Raw genomic sequence first — 16,870 nt, 5'->3', positions numbered from 1 at the left:
ATTAAATTTTTTTAATTTACAAAAAGATCAACCCATGACTGCAGCTGAACAACACCTGACAGGACAAAAGGAAAATAAAAAGACTGGACAAGATATATGGTGGAGGGATGCACATACAAAGAGCTGAGAAAAAGGTAAGATAATTTTTTGGGGAAGAGAATTTGCTTGTGTCTCTCCAGGTGACAATCAGGTGCCCATGTGGGTGACCACCAAACATCTGAAGATATATCATGAGCCACAGTATCTAGTAGACCCACCTGTAGTGCAAATGGAAGGTTTAAGGATTGCTTTTAAGCCTCGATTTGCTTTCTCTGTGCCTTCTGTTAGAAGGGGCCTGCTTCTCGTTATCAACAGTAAGTTTTGCCCCGTGGTAATTAACCAAAGAGGCAGAAGCTGAGTTACAAATGCTTCAGCAATGGCATGCCTCCCAGCTATAGCCACAAAAGTTTTTCCTTGTGTTTCAGTAGATTTACTAACGTAGGGGTGAGGGTATGCTTGTGTTTTGCAGGAGATAAACAGATCGTGTAGGTGCCCTCAAGATGTGTATGACCATGGAGCAGGAGACTGGACGGGCCCATGGATCCCAACCATGGACCAGGTTCCCCCAGTAGAAGCCATGCTGAGAAACTGCTGGAGCACCAGGGTTTACCTATAGATGCTTAGCAGACCAATGCTTTCTGACAGAACACCTCTCTACCCTGAACACAAGAGACCCCAATAGGTAGGCAGGAGTATGATCGCCCCTTTTCAGCATGAAGTTATAGAAGATGGACCTTCATCCTTCTGCAACTCCTAAGATTAAGGGTCCTCTTGTAAAAGGGAAAGGGGAGATATGTAGGAATCATTCAAACCAGAGTGACTCCATTTTGAATAAGGGCTAAGAAAAATTGAAGCTGGATCACCAACTGGCAATTAAGGGCTTCACAGCCTGCAATTGCCTTGCTCAATTAATTTGAAAAAGAGAGCACCTTATGTTAGTAATAATGATAGCTGTAATAATGATAGCTGTGGTGGTTTTTCCAAAAAAAAGAAGGGTTGCATGTTGGGAGAAAAGCCAAGTGTTGGGAGAGAAGCTGAGGCAGGGCTTGCATGTCTGCTAGACTTGCTGGCTCCTTGCTTCTAGCACTCACATCTCAAGTAGCCATATGTTTCTCATTCACTTGGTACACTGTTCCCTTTCAACCCCCACATCCTTACCACCTGTTTCTTTGAGCACCAATAAATAGCGTGGGCTCCCAGAGCTCAGAGCGTTTGCCGCCTCCACACTCGCGATGGCCCCCTGGTCCTACTTTCTCTCTCAAACTGTCTTTTTCTCATTCCTTTGACTCCGCTGGTCTTTGTTGCCCCCACAACCTTGTGTTGGGTCTGATCTCCCCAACACTGAATGACCAGGATGTCTCCTTCACTCATGTCTGGTCAGCATGCTGGTGTGGATAGAACAGTAAGGGCATGGAAAGAACACTCTCCTTGCAGCCTCTTACATGACTTGGCTTGGGCTTCCTCACAACATGGTGGTCACAGGTAAGATGGACTTCTGCAGTAGCTGGCTTACCCCAAAGCAAGCATTTCAAGATGCCCACTTGAAAGGTGCAAACTTATGACCTAGACTAATAAATCCTAGAATTTCTGCCACATTTTATTGGTCAAGTAAGCCACTAGAGCCAGCCAGATTCAAGGAGTGGGGGACTTAGACTCTACCTCTCAATGAGAGGAGAAGCAAAGAAATTATGACCATCTTTAATTGACGATGCTCCCATTCAGCACCGTGAGCATATTGAAATGTAGAACATAACTTCTACCTGAGCAATGAGTCAGAAGAGAGTATGTTTTGACTTGAGAAGCATCAGCAGGGAATGTCACAGCAGCAGCCAGAGCAAGGAGACAACAAATGGAGACTACCATATTAGAACTGAGACGATGTGCCTCTTAGGACATGCTGGAGGAAACAGAAACTGGGAGGACTGCATTCCCGGATACACACTGGGCATACCCTGGAGAACTCCTGAACAGTGGGAGAGAATTTGGAAATCATCAGCAAATAAGAGACTTATTGTAATGTGATGTCACTTCACACACACACACACGCGTGCGCGCGCACAGAGGTATGGCCAAAGGAATCACCTATTGTAACTAACACTTTTAAGCCCAGGCAACATGGTGAAACTTTGTCTCTACAAAAAATACAAAACTTAGCCAGGCATGATGGTGTGTGCCTGTAATACCAGCTACTCGAGAGACTGAAGTGGGAGGATTATTTGAGCCCAGGAGGTTGAGGTTGTAGTGAGCCAAGATTGTGGCACTGCACTCCAGGTTGGGCAACAGAGAGAGATCTGGTCTCAATAGTGTGTGTGTGTGTGTGTGTGTGTGTGTGTGTGTATAAAGACTTCTGCAGTGACTACATAGCTTTCCCACAGAATGATGTTCCCATCATGAACCATTTCGTCCCTCCATGAGGAACATATCATCAAAAATTGATGGGTCCCACACTTTGCAGTCAATGGATATTAAATAGAGCAGTGAAATAAAAGATGTATATTTTAACATCATTCATGGGTTGGAGGAAGAATGTCAATAGCTGTTGCTAATGCAATAAATAGCTCCAAATATAGCAACTGCAGCCATGTATCTCAATACCATAATAGAGTGAGCCAAAGGAAAAAATCAGAAAACAATAAATATACACAGACCACAAGCACACAAGGCCAATAAGAATTCATTACCACCACTACTACAAAATCTTTAAATGTCTTCCTCACTGGATAGAAATTGTTCTTTTCTTCATCAACATCCTGTCCCATGAGAACCATCCATTACCTGCTACCCTGTCCCTTCCGCCCTTTCTCCCTCAGAGAAAACTACCTTAGATGAACTACATTCTTCCACGATTGTCTCATCTTCCTCTCAATTTCATCCCCAAAGAACATTTCAGAAGCTGCTGATGCCCCGCGGACTGTTCTGTTCTGATACCTGTTCAACCATGTTGAAACCCCCAAGCCGCATGACAGTGAACTATAAAATGTGACATCATATTTTTCCAGATTATAATATTTTTTCAGAAATATAGCAGGGGGAGGGGAGCTTCTAAATGAAAAGAACTCAACCTCCTGAGACAAACATTTCTGCCTTCAGGGAGCTAGATTTTTAGAACGTTAATTCACTTCTAAAGCTTTGTGTGTGTGTGTGTGTGTGTGTGTGACAGGGTCTTGTTCTGCCACCCAGACTGGAGTGCAGTGGCGTGATCAAAGTTCACTGCAGTCTCAGCCCCCTGGGCTTAAGCAATCTTTTCACCTCAGACCCCCCAAGTAGCTGGAACTTGAGGTGCACGCCACCATGGCCAGCTAATTACGTTTATTTTTTGTAGAGACAATCTTTCTACATTGCCCAGGCCGGTTTCAAATTCCTGGGCTCAAGTAATCCTAACACTTTAGCCTCCCAAAGTGCTGGGAGGCCAGGCATGAGCCACCATGCCTGGCACTTTTTTTTTTTGAGATGGGGTTTCACTCTTGTTGCCCAGGCTGGAGTGCAATGGCACGATCTCAGCTCACCGCAAACCTCTGCCTCCTAGGTTCAGCCTGGCCCATTTCTAAAACTTTTATTCTTTTATTTGCCAACTGCATAGAGAAAAAAAATGTTAGAAGAAAGCAAGAACCAGACATGTTTACCTCTCTTAATTGAGGGAAAACTTTAAAAATTTTTCCTCGCTTAATCAACAAGACCTAATTTCTCTCCATTCTTATTTGGTTTGTTTGTAAAGGATATGGTACGTCTTGTTAAATAAATTACTTCTTGCCAAGCTGTGCACTGATTATTAAGACGTTTTTACTTTTTTTTTTTTTTTTTTTTTTTTTTTTGAGACGGAGTCTTGCTCTGTGCCCCAGGCTGGAGTGCAGTGGCCGGATCTCGGCTCACTGCAAGCTCCGCCTCCCGGGTTCACGCCATTCTCCGGCCTCAGCCTCCCGAGTAGCTGGGACTACAGGCGCCCGCCACCTCGCCCGGCTAATTTTCTTGTATTTTTAGTAGAGACAGGGTTTCACCGTGTTAGCCAGGATGGTCTCGATCTCCTGACCTCGTGATCCGCCCGTCTCGGCCTCCCAAAGTGCTGGGATTACAGGCTTGAGCCACCGCGCCCGGCCTTTACTTCATTTTTAAGTGTTCCAAACTCTGATGACTAATGTGTCTGGAGATCTCAATCCTTACATGAGCAATGATGTTAATAAGTCTCTATTCTTTTTTTTTTTTTTTTTTTTTTTTTTTTTTTTTTTTTTTTTTTGAGACGGAGCCTTGCTCTGTTGCCCAGGTGGGAGTGCAATGGTGTGATCTTGGCTCACTGCAGCCTCTACCTCCCAGGCTCAAATGAATCCCCTTCCTCAGCCTCCCAAGTAGCTGGGATTACAGGCACCCACCACCACGCCCGGCTAATTTTTGTATTTTTAGTAGAAATGAAGCTTCACCATGTTGGCCAGGCTGTTCTTGATTCTTAATTGTAGAAGAAATACTGCTTGTCCAAGGGCCATTCTTCTAGGGACATATGTACTAAATTGTATTCTGAAGAACACTGTTAAGTGTGACTTGAAAAACAAGTTTCTGAAACACTAAATAAAGCAGAGTTAAGTATATTTACATCAAGACTTCTCAAAACTTTGATATGGGATATTAAAGAAGATCCATGAATCTTCAAACGGGGAGTGTTTCATACAACTTTCCAAAATGTGTTGACTTTCATTACAAGCAGCATAAATTGTTATGTACTTAATATTGTTCTGAATACATGTTGAGAAATGCTAAGTAGGAAAAACCTGAATCCACCCGGTGTGGTGGCTCATGCCTATAATCCCAGCACTTTGGGAAGCTGAGGTGGGTGGATCACCTGAGGTCAGGAGTTTGAGACCAGCCTGGCCAACATGGTGAAACCCCCTCTCTACTAAAAATAAAAAAATTAGCTGGACGTGGTGATGCACTCCTGTAGTCCCAGCTACTCAGGAGGCTGAGGCAAGAGAATCACTTGAACCAGGAGGCAGAGGTTGCCGTGAGCCGAGACTGTGCCACTGCACTCCAGTCTGGGCAACAGAGATTCTATTTCAAAAACAAACAAGAAATAGCTGAATCCATCAAAATGGAAAAATCTCTAGCCAAACGTATCCATAAACATAACCCACCAGAGCTTACTAATGCTTCAAGTGATTCCTTTAGAATAAATGTACAGAAAACTTCATATTTTCTAACTAGAGAATTAGTGTGTAGATTACCTGAAGGCTATTCTTTTCCTACTCTCATAATTTAAATGAATACCTGAGGTCTTTACACACACACAAAAATGACCACATGAGCTTCATCCTTACTCTAAATTTAAGCCACAAAACAGACTGAGATGGCAAAAGTGGCTCTCTAAATTTACAAATAACTTTTTGGTCCCTAAAGAACTTCAGATGCTTTGTTTCAGCAAACTCTGACAAGAATTTTTCCCTATACCTCCTACTAGCAGAGTATTGCCAGGCCATTCCTGACTATTTCATGTTAAGGCAAATACAATGTCAATATTCCAGCTCTAGTTTTAGTAAGAAATATCCAGAAGCAATGAATGAAGAGGGTGAGGAAGATCAGTCTTGGTGGCTCACGCCTGTAATCGCAGCACTTTGGGAGGCCAATGTGGGTGGAATGCTTGAGCTCAGGAATTCAAGACCAGCCTGGGCAACATGGTGAACCTCCATCTCCATTTTAAAAAAAAGAAAAAGGAGGAAGGAGGGAGGAGGAAAAAGAGAGGGAGGAAAAAATCATGGAAGCATGGAAGATTGTTTGCAAAATGCCAACATTTCCAAAATGTTTTGCAAAATAGCCCTAATGAGTCCTCAGATACATGATTTCACTTTACTTATTTATTTATTTATTATTTATTTATTTATTTATTTATTTTTGAGAGGGAGTCTCACTCTGTCTCCCAGGCTGGAGTGCAGTGGCGCAATCTCAGCTCACTGCAACCTCCGCCTCCCAGGTTCAAGCAGTTATGCCTCAGCCTCTTGAGTAGCTGGGATTACAGTTGTGTGCCACCACATGCAGTTGATTTTTTATTTTATTTTATTTTATTTTTAGTAGACACAGGGTTTCACCATGTTGGCCAGGCTGGCCTCCAGCTCCTGACCTCAGGTGATCTGCCCGCTTCGGCCTCCCAAAGCGCTGGGTTTACAGGCGTGAGCCACTGCGCCTGGCCCCTGCCTTCACTTTTGTGTGCAGCCAACCCTAGACCATGGCCCCAGCTGAGCTGCCAGCTGACCTTAGAGATCTGCCAGGCCAGTCCAGACCAGAAAACCTCCCAGCCAAACCCACAAGAGTCCTGAGAAATAAATACTCCTTATTTGAAGCCACTAAGTTTTTGGATGATTTGTTATGCAGCAAAAGCTAATGGATACAAAAAATCTAAACAGATTAGGAAAACAGCACCGGGCGTGGTGGCTGGCGCCTGTAATCCCAGCACTGGGAGGTTGAGGTGGGTGGATCACCTGAGATCAGGAGTTCAAGACCAGCCTGGCCAACATGGCAAAACCCTGTTTCTACTATAAGTACAGAATTAGCCGGGTGTGGTAGCACATGCCTGTAATCCCAGCTACTCAGGAGGCTGAGACAGGAGAATCACTTGAACCTGGGAAACGGAGGTTGCAGTGAGCTGAGATCATGCCATTGCACTCCAGCCTGGGCAACAAGAGTGAAACAACTCCTCAACAGGAAAAAAAAAAAAAAAAAAAAAAAAAAGATTAGGAAAACAGTATGTCAAATGAAAAACAGCAAAAGCAACTCAACAGTAATTCATTTTTAAAATTTTTACGTAGGCAAAGGACATAAGCTATTGACAAAAGAAGAACTTAACTGAGTTTCTTAAAAGAAAAAAAAATAAAAACGTATAATATAGGAAAGAGATACTTACAAAGTAGTATATTCAATATAACCTCAATTATCTAAAAATAAAATTGTCTATATTTTCTGAGAAATAAATGACTGGAAAAATACAGAGCCAAGTGTTGATGACAGTTATATTTGTAGATGGAATTGAGTATTGTAGTAGAAACTTATTTCAGGAACTTTACTCATTCTGTGAAGGCCTCAAAGTTTTTACCTTCAATATTCAACAGTGACTCTGCCTCTGAGAAATACTCTCAGAAATACTGTACAGAGACTGTTTATGCATATGGATAGTTATGTGTAAAAATTAGAGTAGAAAACCGTGTCAGTGAAAATACAGAGATTATATATGGTACAAATTCAACTCTGTGACAGACAACACTAAAACGATTAGAGAAAAACACACTTGCCAAAAAATGTAAGCCTGAGTCTAGGACTGAAAATGTGCCAAAAGAGAACATGAGTATAGTGCCAAGTGAAAACCCTCTGTCAAGTGTACCCTCTCTGTCCAGAGAATTGCACAGATGGATTGGAGATGGGGAAAGACAGGACCTTGGAGATGGGGAAAGACAGGGCCTCCATCGATGTGAGCATCCAATAGCTGCAATGGATAGTCTAGGCTTTCATTCATTGCAGTACACATAAATCACACTAAAGGAAATTAAAAAAAACAAAACAAAACAAAACCCTCAAGCATCCCACATTATGATTCTGATCAAATGGAACTGCTTCACTGATTGATTTTCCTGAGGATTCCATAAGAACACTCTTCCAATGCCAGGAGCAGCGGCTCAGGCTTGTAATCCCAGCACTTAGGGAGGCTGTGGCAGGTGGATCACCTGAGGTCAAGAATTCAAGACCAGCCTGGCCAACATGGCGAAACCCCATCTTGACTAAAAATACAAAAATTAGCTGGGCACAGTGGCTCACACCTGTAATCCAAGCTACTCAGGAGGCGGAGGCAGGAGAATGACTTGACCCTGAGGGGTGGAGGTTGCAGTGAGCTGAGATCGTGCCACTGCACTCCAACCTGGACGACACTCTTCCAGCTATACTCATCTGCTATGAAACCATCCCCAAGGAAATTTTGTAAAACTGATTAAGGGAAAAAAGATAAAATTCAACTAGGCTTGCCGCACAATCAGCAGTAATTCAGCCAGCTTGCCCTTTGGCCCACTTCCTTGTAGCTTGTCGCTGCTTACTACCCCAGGATAACGTAGCCCTTGTCACAAGACTCTGTTCCGTTTCTGTTCTATAGATAAAATCTAAGGCATTATGAAATAAGCTTTCCATTTGAATTTCTCTTTTAGGTTTTGCTAGCTGAAGAAACTACTGATGCCAGCTGTTCTGAAGGACCCAGCAAGGAAGAGACTCATGGAAGATTAGTTTCTACCTAATGATCTCACCCTCCTTATCCTGACCAATCAATGATCCCAATTTTCCAGCCCCTTGTCATCCATGATCCACTTAAAAACCTTTCCCCAGAACTCCTTGGAGAGGTGGATTTGAGACTTGAAGATTCCATTTTTCTCCTCACTCAGTGGCCTTGGGATTATTAAACTCCTTCTCTATTGCAAACCCCACTGTCTCAGTGTATTGGTCTATCGCTGTACACAGGCAAACAAATCTGCCAATCCTATAAGACTTAGAAATCTCCAAAAGTCTCTTAGACTCAGATTTGGGATTTTACCTGGGTAGAGGTGGATCTCTATCTCTCTTATTGATATTCTCTGAATAATTAAAAGTGGGAGAGGGTGTGAATTTAAAAATCTTTGAAAACAGCCCTACCTTTGTATGATTGTGTTTCTCTAAATAGACTTATGGGGTGAATATTGTTGTTATCAAGAAATTATTGAGATTTTTTGAGTTTTCAAAATTCAAACTTGACACTACTAATTTCATCTTCTCCCTTTTATGTTATTTTTTAATTTTTTAATTTTTATTTTTTTGAAAGAGTCTCACTCTGTTGCCCAGGCTGGAGTACACTGGCACGATCTTGGTTTACTGTGACCTCTGCCTCCCAGGTTCAAGTGATTCTTCTGCCTCAGCCTCCCAAGTAGCTGGGGTTATGGGTGTACACAACACCCAGTGAATTTTTCTATTTTTAGTAGAGATGGGGTTTCACCAAGATGGCCAGGCTGGTCTCAAACTCCTGGCCTCAAGTGATCACCTGCCTCTGACTCCCAAAGTGCTAAGATTACAGGTGTGAGCCACTGCACCCGGCCATCTTCTCTTTGTTAATTTAATCTCTATGTAATTATTTTCAAAAAGAAAAATTAATGTTCTTAATTTTCATATCTTATTAACAATTTATTTTTTAATGGCATTTTTGTAATGGCAAATACAAAAATCTCAAGTGACTGGTGTCCCTGGGCTTCTTTTGTTGTTGTTGTTGTTGCTGCTGCTGCTGTTGTTTGTTTTGTTTTATTCACTACAAAGAGTCATATGAAGTCCCTGGGCTTAAATGCTAGATCTAATAATGAAGATAATTTGGCAGTCATAGTGGTCCAGAGCATGAATGCAGTAAGATAGGTCTCAAAGGCACAGATTTCTATCGGTGTATATAGATAGCCTATTTCTCTATTTCTCCCAGCTTTTTTTTTTTTTGAGATGGAGTCCACCCAGGCTGGAGTGTAGTGGCTCGATCTCGGCTCACTGCAACCTCTGCCTCCTGGGTTCAAGTGATTCTCCTGCCTCAGCCTCCCAAGTAGCTGAGACTACAGGTATGCGCCACCATGCCCGGCTAATTTTTGTATTTTTTAGTAGAGACGGGGTTTCACAATATTGGCCAGGCTGGTCTTGAACTCCTAACCTCAGGTAATCCACCCACCTTGGCCTCCCAAAGTGCTGGGATTACAGGCGTGAGCCACCACACCCAGCCTATTTCTCCCAGCTTTATAGGCCCTGGACAAATGCCTAAAATTTTGTAAACTCGCACAAATAAGGGAGCGAGCCTAATAGTCCAACAGAAAATGGAGGGGCAAAGAAGTGTTTCTATTTATGGCTATAAAAGACTATATATAATATATTAAAGCTGAATGCTGGCCAAGTAGATGATTGGACAAGCTGCATTCCCCAAAGATGGTCACAGCATTATCTCCCACCCTTTGTACTCATCTACAATGTAGAATGTGGCCTTCACACTCTTCCTGTGATGAAATGGGGTCTACTTTCCTCCCCTTTACTCCAGGCTGACTTGTGACTTTCAAGGCTAGATCAGACAAGGCATTGCAGCTTCCGCCCTGCTCACTAGAATACTCACTGTTGAAATCTGCAACTGCCAGATAAGTAGTGCAACTACCCTGAGGCCCCAGACTAGCCCAACCCGGTTGCATGGTGAGACCTGGAGAGGCCAGACAGTGAAAGAGTTGAGGGCCAGCCCCAGCTGCTCTAGCCCCATGCTGTTGCAGCCCCAGCCACTCTCTGACAGCAACCTCAGAAAGGACCCCAAGCCAGACCCACCCAGGCAAGCCCTCTTGCAGCAAAGCCCTGCTCCTCACCCACGCGAACCATGTGTGTCCTAAAGGAAAAGTACTGAAGGGCCTTAAGGGACATGATCAGGCCATCTCTGTCCACCCACCGGTGTTTATCAAAGTCAGTCTCCTACGCTTCCACAGAGACTGGGAGACAGGGACCTTTTCCTTCTTTATGATATTTCGAAGGGATGGCTCCCAGGTCCTTGAAAAAGGTATTCCACAGTTGAAGAAAATAGATAGACACCTCAAAAAGACAGAGAAATGATTTACAATTCCAAGATTTCAAAGGCAAATGCTCCAAGACAAAGCAAGTCAGGCATCTATCATCAGGTTTTGGCTGCAACAAATAGTACATTATTTTGGCAACCTTATGTTTTTACAGGCAGAAATGTACAGGGGACTGGGTCATCCCAGGGGCATGGCCTTTAGCCCTAGAAGCCCTACTGGAGATTAGTTAAGTCTCTTAGTGTGGAGGTTGAACTGAGTGTTTCTTCCTATGGAGACTTTTTCACAGCTCTATTTTGTTTTATTTTATTTTATTTTATTTTATTTTATGAGGCAGCATCTCACTCTGTCACTCATGTTGGATTGCAGTGGCATGACCATGGCTCACCGTAGCCTCCATCTAGGCTCAGCCTCCCAAGTAGCTAGGACTACAGGTATGCACTACTATGCCTGGCAAATTTTTATTTTTTATTTGATTTTTAGTAGAGATGGGGTCTTGCTATGTTTCCCAGGAACTCCTGAGCTCAAGCAATCCTCCCACCTCGGTCTCCCAAAGTGCTAAGATTATAGGTGTGAGCCAGTTTTTGCAGTCCTCAATTGTTACACACAAAAAATAACCAAGAACATATTTTGTTACCTAAAAATGCAGTGCTGCTGTATCCAACACCTAAAACAGGTAGCATTAGCTTTTTATTTTTTCTCTGAGACAGGGTCACCCGGGCTGGAGTACAGTGGCAAGATCATAGCTCACTGCAACCTCCACCTCCCAGGTGCAATGATGTTCCCACCTCAGCCTCCCAAGTAGTTGGGACTACAGGCACTTGCCACCATGCCCAGCTAATTTTTTGTATTTTTTGTAGAGATGGGTATCTCACTGTATTGCCCAGGTTGTCTTGAACTTCTGAGCGCAAGTGATCCACCCACCTCAGTCTCCCAAAGTGCTGGGATCACAGGCCTAAGCTACCACACCTAGTCAGCATTATTATTATTATTTTTTAACAGGGCTTTGCTCTGTCATTCAGGCTGGTGTACAGTGGTATGATCATGGCTTACTGCAACCTCAAACTCCTGGGCCAAAGTGATCCTCCCACCTTGGCTTCTCAAGTAGCTGGGACTACAGGGTGCACCACCACACCCAGCTAACTTTTTTAAGAATGGGGGTCTCGGCCGGGCGCGGTGGCTCAAGCCTGTAATCCCAGCACTTTGGGACGCCGAGACAGGTGGATCACGAGGTCAGGAGATCGAGACCATCCTGGATAACACGGTGAAACCCAGTCTCTACTAAGAAATACAAAAAACTAGCCGGGCGAGGTGGCGGGCGCCTGTAGTCCCAGCTACTCGGGAGGCTGAGGCCGGAGAATGGCGTGAACCCAGGAGGCGGAGCTTGCAGTGAGCTGAGATCCGGCCACTGCACTCCAGCCTGGGCTACAGAGCGAGACTCCGTCTCAAAAAAAAAAAAAAAAAAAAAGAATGGGGGTCTCTCTATGTTGCCCAGGCTAGCCTTAGCCTTAACACTAGGCATCAAGAGGATGCTAGAAGGACCTTGAGGAGGTGGTTAAGGAACACTGAAAGAGCCTAGAAGAGCCTGTTGGAGAGAGCTGATAGCATAAAGGGAGGAAAAAGTTATTAAAGATGAAGGCAGTCTGGGTGCAATGGGTCACGCCTGTAATCCCAGTGCTGCAGGAGGCCGAGGCAGGTGGATCACCTGAGATCAGGAGTTTGAGAGCAGCCTGGCCAACATGGCAAAACCTCATCTCTACTAAAAATACAAAAAGTAGCCGGGCGTGGTGGTGCATGCCTATAATCCCAGCTACACGGGAGGCTGAGACAGGAGAATCGCTTGAACTTGGAAGGTGGAGGTTGCAGTGAGCCAAGATAGTGCCACTGCACTCCAGCCTGGGCAACAGAGTGATACTTTGTCTCAAAAAAAAAAAAAAAAAAAGTAGAAAGAAAATGAAAGACAAAGGCAGGCAGGGGCAGTGGCTGTAATCCCAGCACTTTGGGAGGCTGAGGCGAACGGACCACTTGAGGTCAGGAGTTTCCACACCAGCCTGGCCAATATGGTGAAACCCCTCTCTGAAAAATACAAAAATAAGCCGGGTATGGTGACCCATGCCTGTAGTCGTAGCTACCAGGGAGGCTGAGGTGGGAGAATTGCTTGAACCTGGGAGCCAGAAGAGGTTGCAGTGAGCCGAGATCGTGCCACTACACTCCAGCCTGAGAGACAGAGTGAGAAAGAAAAGAAAAGAAGAGAAAGAAAAGAAAAGAAGAGAAAGAAAAGAAAGAGAGAGAGAGGCAGACAGGAAGGCAGGCAGGAAGGTAGGAAAGCAGGAACGCAGGAAGGCAGGAAGGAAGGAAGGAAGGAAGGGAGGGAGGGAGGCAGGCAGGGAGGCAGGCAGGCAGGGAGGGAGGGAGGCAGGGAGGGAGGGAGGGAAGGAAAGGAAAGGAAGGAAAGGAAAGGAAAGGAAGGAGAGGAAGGAAGGAAAGGAAGAAAGGAAGGAAAGAAGGAAGGGAAGAAGGAAGGAAGGGAAGAAGGAAGGAAGGGAAGAAGGAAGGAAGGGAAGAAGGAAGGAAGGGAAGAAGGAAGGAAGGGAAGAAGGAACGAAAGAAGGAAGGAAAGAAGAAGAAAGAAGGAAAGAAAGAAAGATGAAGGCAAGAAGACCCTTACGATGCAGTAGTAGCAGCAAGTTCAGCATGCTCTTGCCTACAACAACATGGAAAATACAGCACATACCTAATCTACTCAATGATCCAGCTTAGGAGATTTCCAGGCAGAATATTGCAAACACTGCATGCCTTCTGTTGGCTGCCTATAAGATACAGATAAAAAGAGGTGAGCTTTAAAGGGCATTTGTCAGATTTTAAAGAAACAGAGAAAATATAAAGGATCCAAGACTTGATTTCAAAAAAATAATTTCTTACTCTCAGATTTTCAAGACAGCAGAAGATCCTCAAAATACACCACTGCTCAATTGCTTCTTCATATAATAATATCTTTGTGATACAACTTTTCTTTTTTAAGCAGGGTCTTTCTCTGTCACTCAGACTGAAGTGTAATGGTGTGATCACAATTCACTACACCCTCGACCTCCTGGGCTCAAGCGATCCTCCCACCGCAGCCTTCCAGGTAGCTGGGACTACGGGTGTGCACCACCACACGCAGCTAATTATTTATTTATTTATTTATTTATTTTTGAAATGGAGTCTCACTCTGTTGCCCGGGTTGGAGGTCAGTGGCACTATCTCGCCTCACTGTATCCTCTGCCTCCCAGGTTCAAGTGATTCTCCCATCTCAGCCTCCCAAGTAGCTGGGACTACAGGCGCATGCCACCATGCCTGGTCAATTTTTGTATTTTTAGTAGATATGGGGTTTTACCGTGTTGGTCAGGCTGGCCTCGAACTACTGACCTCAAGTGCTCTGCCCACCTTGGCCTCCCAAAGTGCTGGCATTACAGGCATGAACCACCATGCACGGTCATAATTTTTTATTTTTTGTAGAGACCAATTCTCACTATGTTGCTCTGGCTGGACTCAAACTTCTGTGCTCAAGTGATCCTCCTGCCTCAGCCTCCCAAAATACAGGGATTATAGGTGTGAGCCACCATACTCGACCTGTAATATAACTTTTTTTTTTTTGAGACAGAGTCTCACTCTGTCGCCCAGGCTGGAGTGCAGTGGCACTGTCTTGGCTCACAGCAACCTCCCCCTCCCAGGCTCAAGCGATTCTCCTGCCTCAGCCTCCTGAGTAGCTGGGACTACAGGGGTACGCCACCACACCCAGCTAATTTTTGTATATTTTTTTAGTAGAGACAGGGTTTCACCACATTGGCCAGGCTGGTCTTGAACTCCTGACCTTGTGATCTGCCTGCCTCAGCCTCCCAAAGTGCTGGGATTATAGGCATGAGCCACTGCGCCTGGCTGATCAAAAAAAAAAAAAAAAAAATTATTGTTGATAGTCTTGACTAGGTATTAATGAGAAGCAAATTATCTATCTATAATTTTATATGATGTCAGACTGTGGCAGATAGAAAAAAAGTTATATGATGGATATTTGGAACATACATACTACATACGTGTGGAGCCTTGCATCAGGCTCCACACGTTGCAAATGTTACATCTCCTCAACTACCACAGTGACTCCCAGCGCTGCACCCCATAGCACACATTCCTGTTGGGATACAAGCTCTGGTCTTGTGCACGTGCACGAAGAAAGCCAGATGAGTAATCACAGTGGCTAGAATTACTGGAATTCATTTCTAATATAATATAAGGTGGTGAACAATAACTATGGAGCTATGTTGTGTTAATTGTTATGTTAACCAGATTCTTTGGGGTTTAAGAAAGATTTCATGATGACCTATAAGGCAAGGAGCAATTCTCAAGTTCCCAGTTTATTGAGAGAGTCACACACGCACATACACACACACACACGCACACACACACACACACACACACACACACACAGAGTCAAGCACACATTCACCACACTCTTATCATTATGTCTGTTTTTTGTTTTGTTTTGTTTTTTGTTGTTTTGAGACGGAGTTTCACTTTTGTTGCCCAGGCTGGAATACAGTAGCGCGATCTCGGCACACTGCAACCTCTGCGTCCCAGGTCCAAAGGATTCTCATGCCTCAGCTTCCCAAGTAGCTGGGATTACAGGTGTGTACCACCATGCCCAGCTAATTTTTGTATTTTTAGTAGAAACAAAGTTTCAACATGTTGGCCAGGCTGGTCTCAAACTCCTAACCTCAAGTAACCCACCCACCTCGGCCTCTCAAAGTGCTGTGATTACAGGCATGAGCCACCGCACCTGGCCAGTTTGTTTGTTTTTGTTTTTTTTAAGATAAGGTCTCCTGGCCGGGCGCGGTGGCTCACGCCTGTAATCCCAGCACTTTGGGAGGCCAAGACTGGCGGATCACGAGGTCAGGAGATCCAGACCATCCTGGCTAACACAGTGAAACCGCGTCCCTACTAAAAATAATATAAAAAATTAGCTGGGCGTGGTGGCAGGCTCCTGTAGTCCCAGCTACTCGGTTGGCTGAGGCAGGAGAATGGCGTGAACCCCGGAGGCGGAGCTTGCAGTGAGCAGAGACCGTGCACCACTGCCTCCAGCCTGGAGGACAGAGCGAAACTCCGTCTCAAAAAAAAAAAAAAAAAAAAAAGACAAGGTCTCCCTCTGTTGCCCAGGCTAGATTAAGTGGTGTGATTACAGGTCACTGCAGCCTTGGTATCTGAAGCTCAAGGGATCCTCCTCAGCCTCCTGAATAGCTGGGACTACAGGTGTGCCGCCATGCCCCACTAACTTTTTGTAGAGATGAGGTCTTACTATGTTTCCCAGGCTAGTCAAGCAATCCTCCCTCCTTAGCCTCCAAAGTGTTGAAATTACAGGCATGAGCCACCACGCCAAGCCCACAATGCAACTACTGTATAAAAAGCAGTTAAAAAAAAAAATTCCCAGCTACTCAGGAGGCTGAGGCAGGAGAATCATTTGAACCTGGGAAGCAGAGGTTGCAGTGAGCCGAGATCGCACCATTACCTTCCAGCCCAGGCAACAAGAGCAAAACTCCATCTCAAAACAGCAACAGCAACAACAAAATCAAAATAATAGCTGGGTGCAGAGGCATGCACCTGTAGTCCCAGCTACTGGGGAGGCTGAGGCAGGAGGATGGCTTGAGCCCAGCAGTTCGAGGCTACACTGAGCTGAGCCATGATTGCACCACTGCACCCTAGCTGGGCAACAGAGTGAGACCCCATCTCAAAGAAAAAAAAAAAAGTAAAGAAAAGCAATTTTACTGTGGTGTTAATGCCACCTAACATGAGTAACTCCATTTTGAGACATTAGGATCACAGATCATTATTATTTATCAAACTAACTACAAAACATGTAAATATATTCCATTAAATCAGGCCTAAATGTAGCCCCAATTCATCTTCCCTCTTGCCCAATTTCAAAAATGCTTATAACCACTCCAATGCTACCACCATGAGAAGCTACAGCAAAAAGAGAAAATGGTCTTAACATAATGGTACACTGGAGTACAGTGGCACAGTCCCAGTTCACTGCAACATCCATCTCCTGGGTTCAAGCAATTCTCCTGCCTCAGCCTCCCAAGTAGCTGGGACTATAGGCATCTGCCACTACACCTGGCTAATTTTTGTATTTTTAGTAGAGACAGGGTTTCACTATGTTGGCCAGGTTGGTCTCGAACTCCTGTCCTCAGGTGATCCCTCTGCCTCGGCCTCCCAAAGTGCTAGGATTACAGGTGTGAGCCACC

General features: G+C 44.5%; 1 long non-coding RNA gene across 2 annotated transcripts in view; it reads left to right on the top strand.

Annotated features, from left to right (window-relative positions):
- The window catches only part of LOC105471314 (uncharacterized), a 69,830-nt gene extending 61,384 nt beyond the window's left edge, over window positions 1-8,446 (top strand). Inside the window, exons 4-6 of one of the 2 annotated variants that reach the window (XR_011621925.1) lie at window positions 27-134; window positions 509-721; window positions 8,202-8,446. This is a non-coding gene — a long non-coding RNA (uncharacterized lncRNA). Of the gene's footprint in view, window positions 1-26; window positions 722-8,201 lie in introns of both variants that reach the window. The other variant, XR_011621924.1, reaches the window with a different exon arrangement.
- The last annotated feature ends 8,424 nt before the right edge of the window (window positions 8,447-16,870 follow it).

This window comes from Macaca nemestrina, chromosome 4 (assembly GCF_043159975.1).
Source record: "Macaca nemestrina isolate mMacNem1 chromosome 4, mMacNem.hap1, whole genome shotgun sequence".
In the NCBI taxonomy this organism is placed as follows: Eukaryota; Metazoa; Chordata; class Mammalia; order Primates; family Cercopithecidae; genus Macaca; species Macaca nemestrina.
The sequence above is the reverse complement of the archived record's forward strand: the minus strand, read 5'-3'. Positions and strand labels throughout refer to the sequence as shown.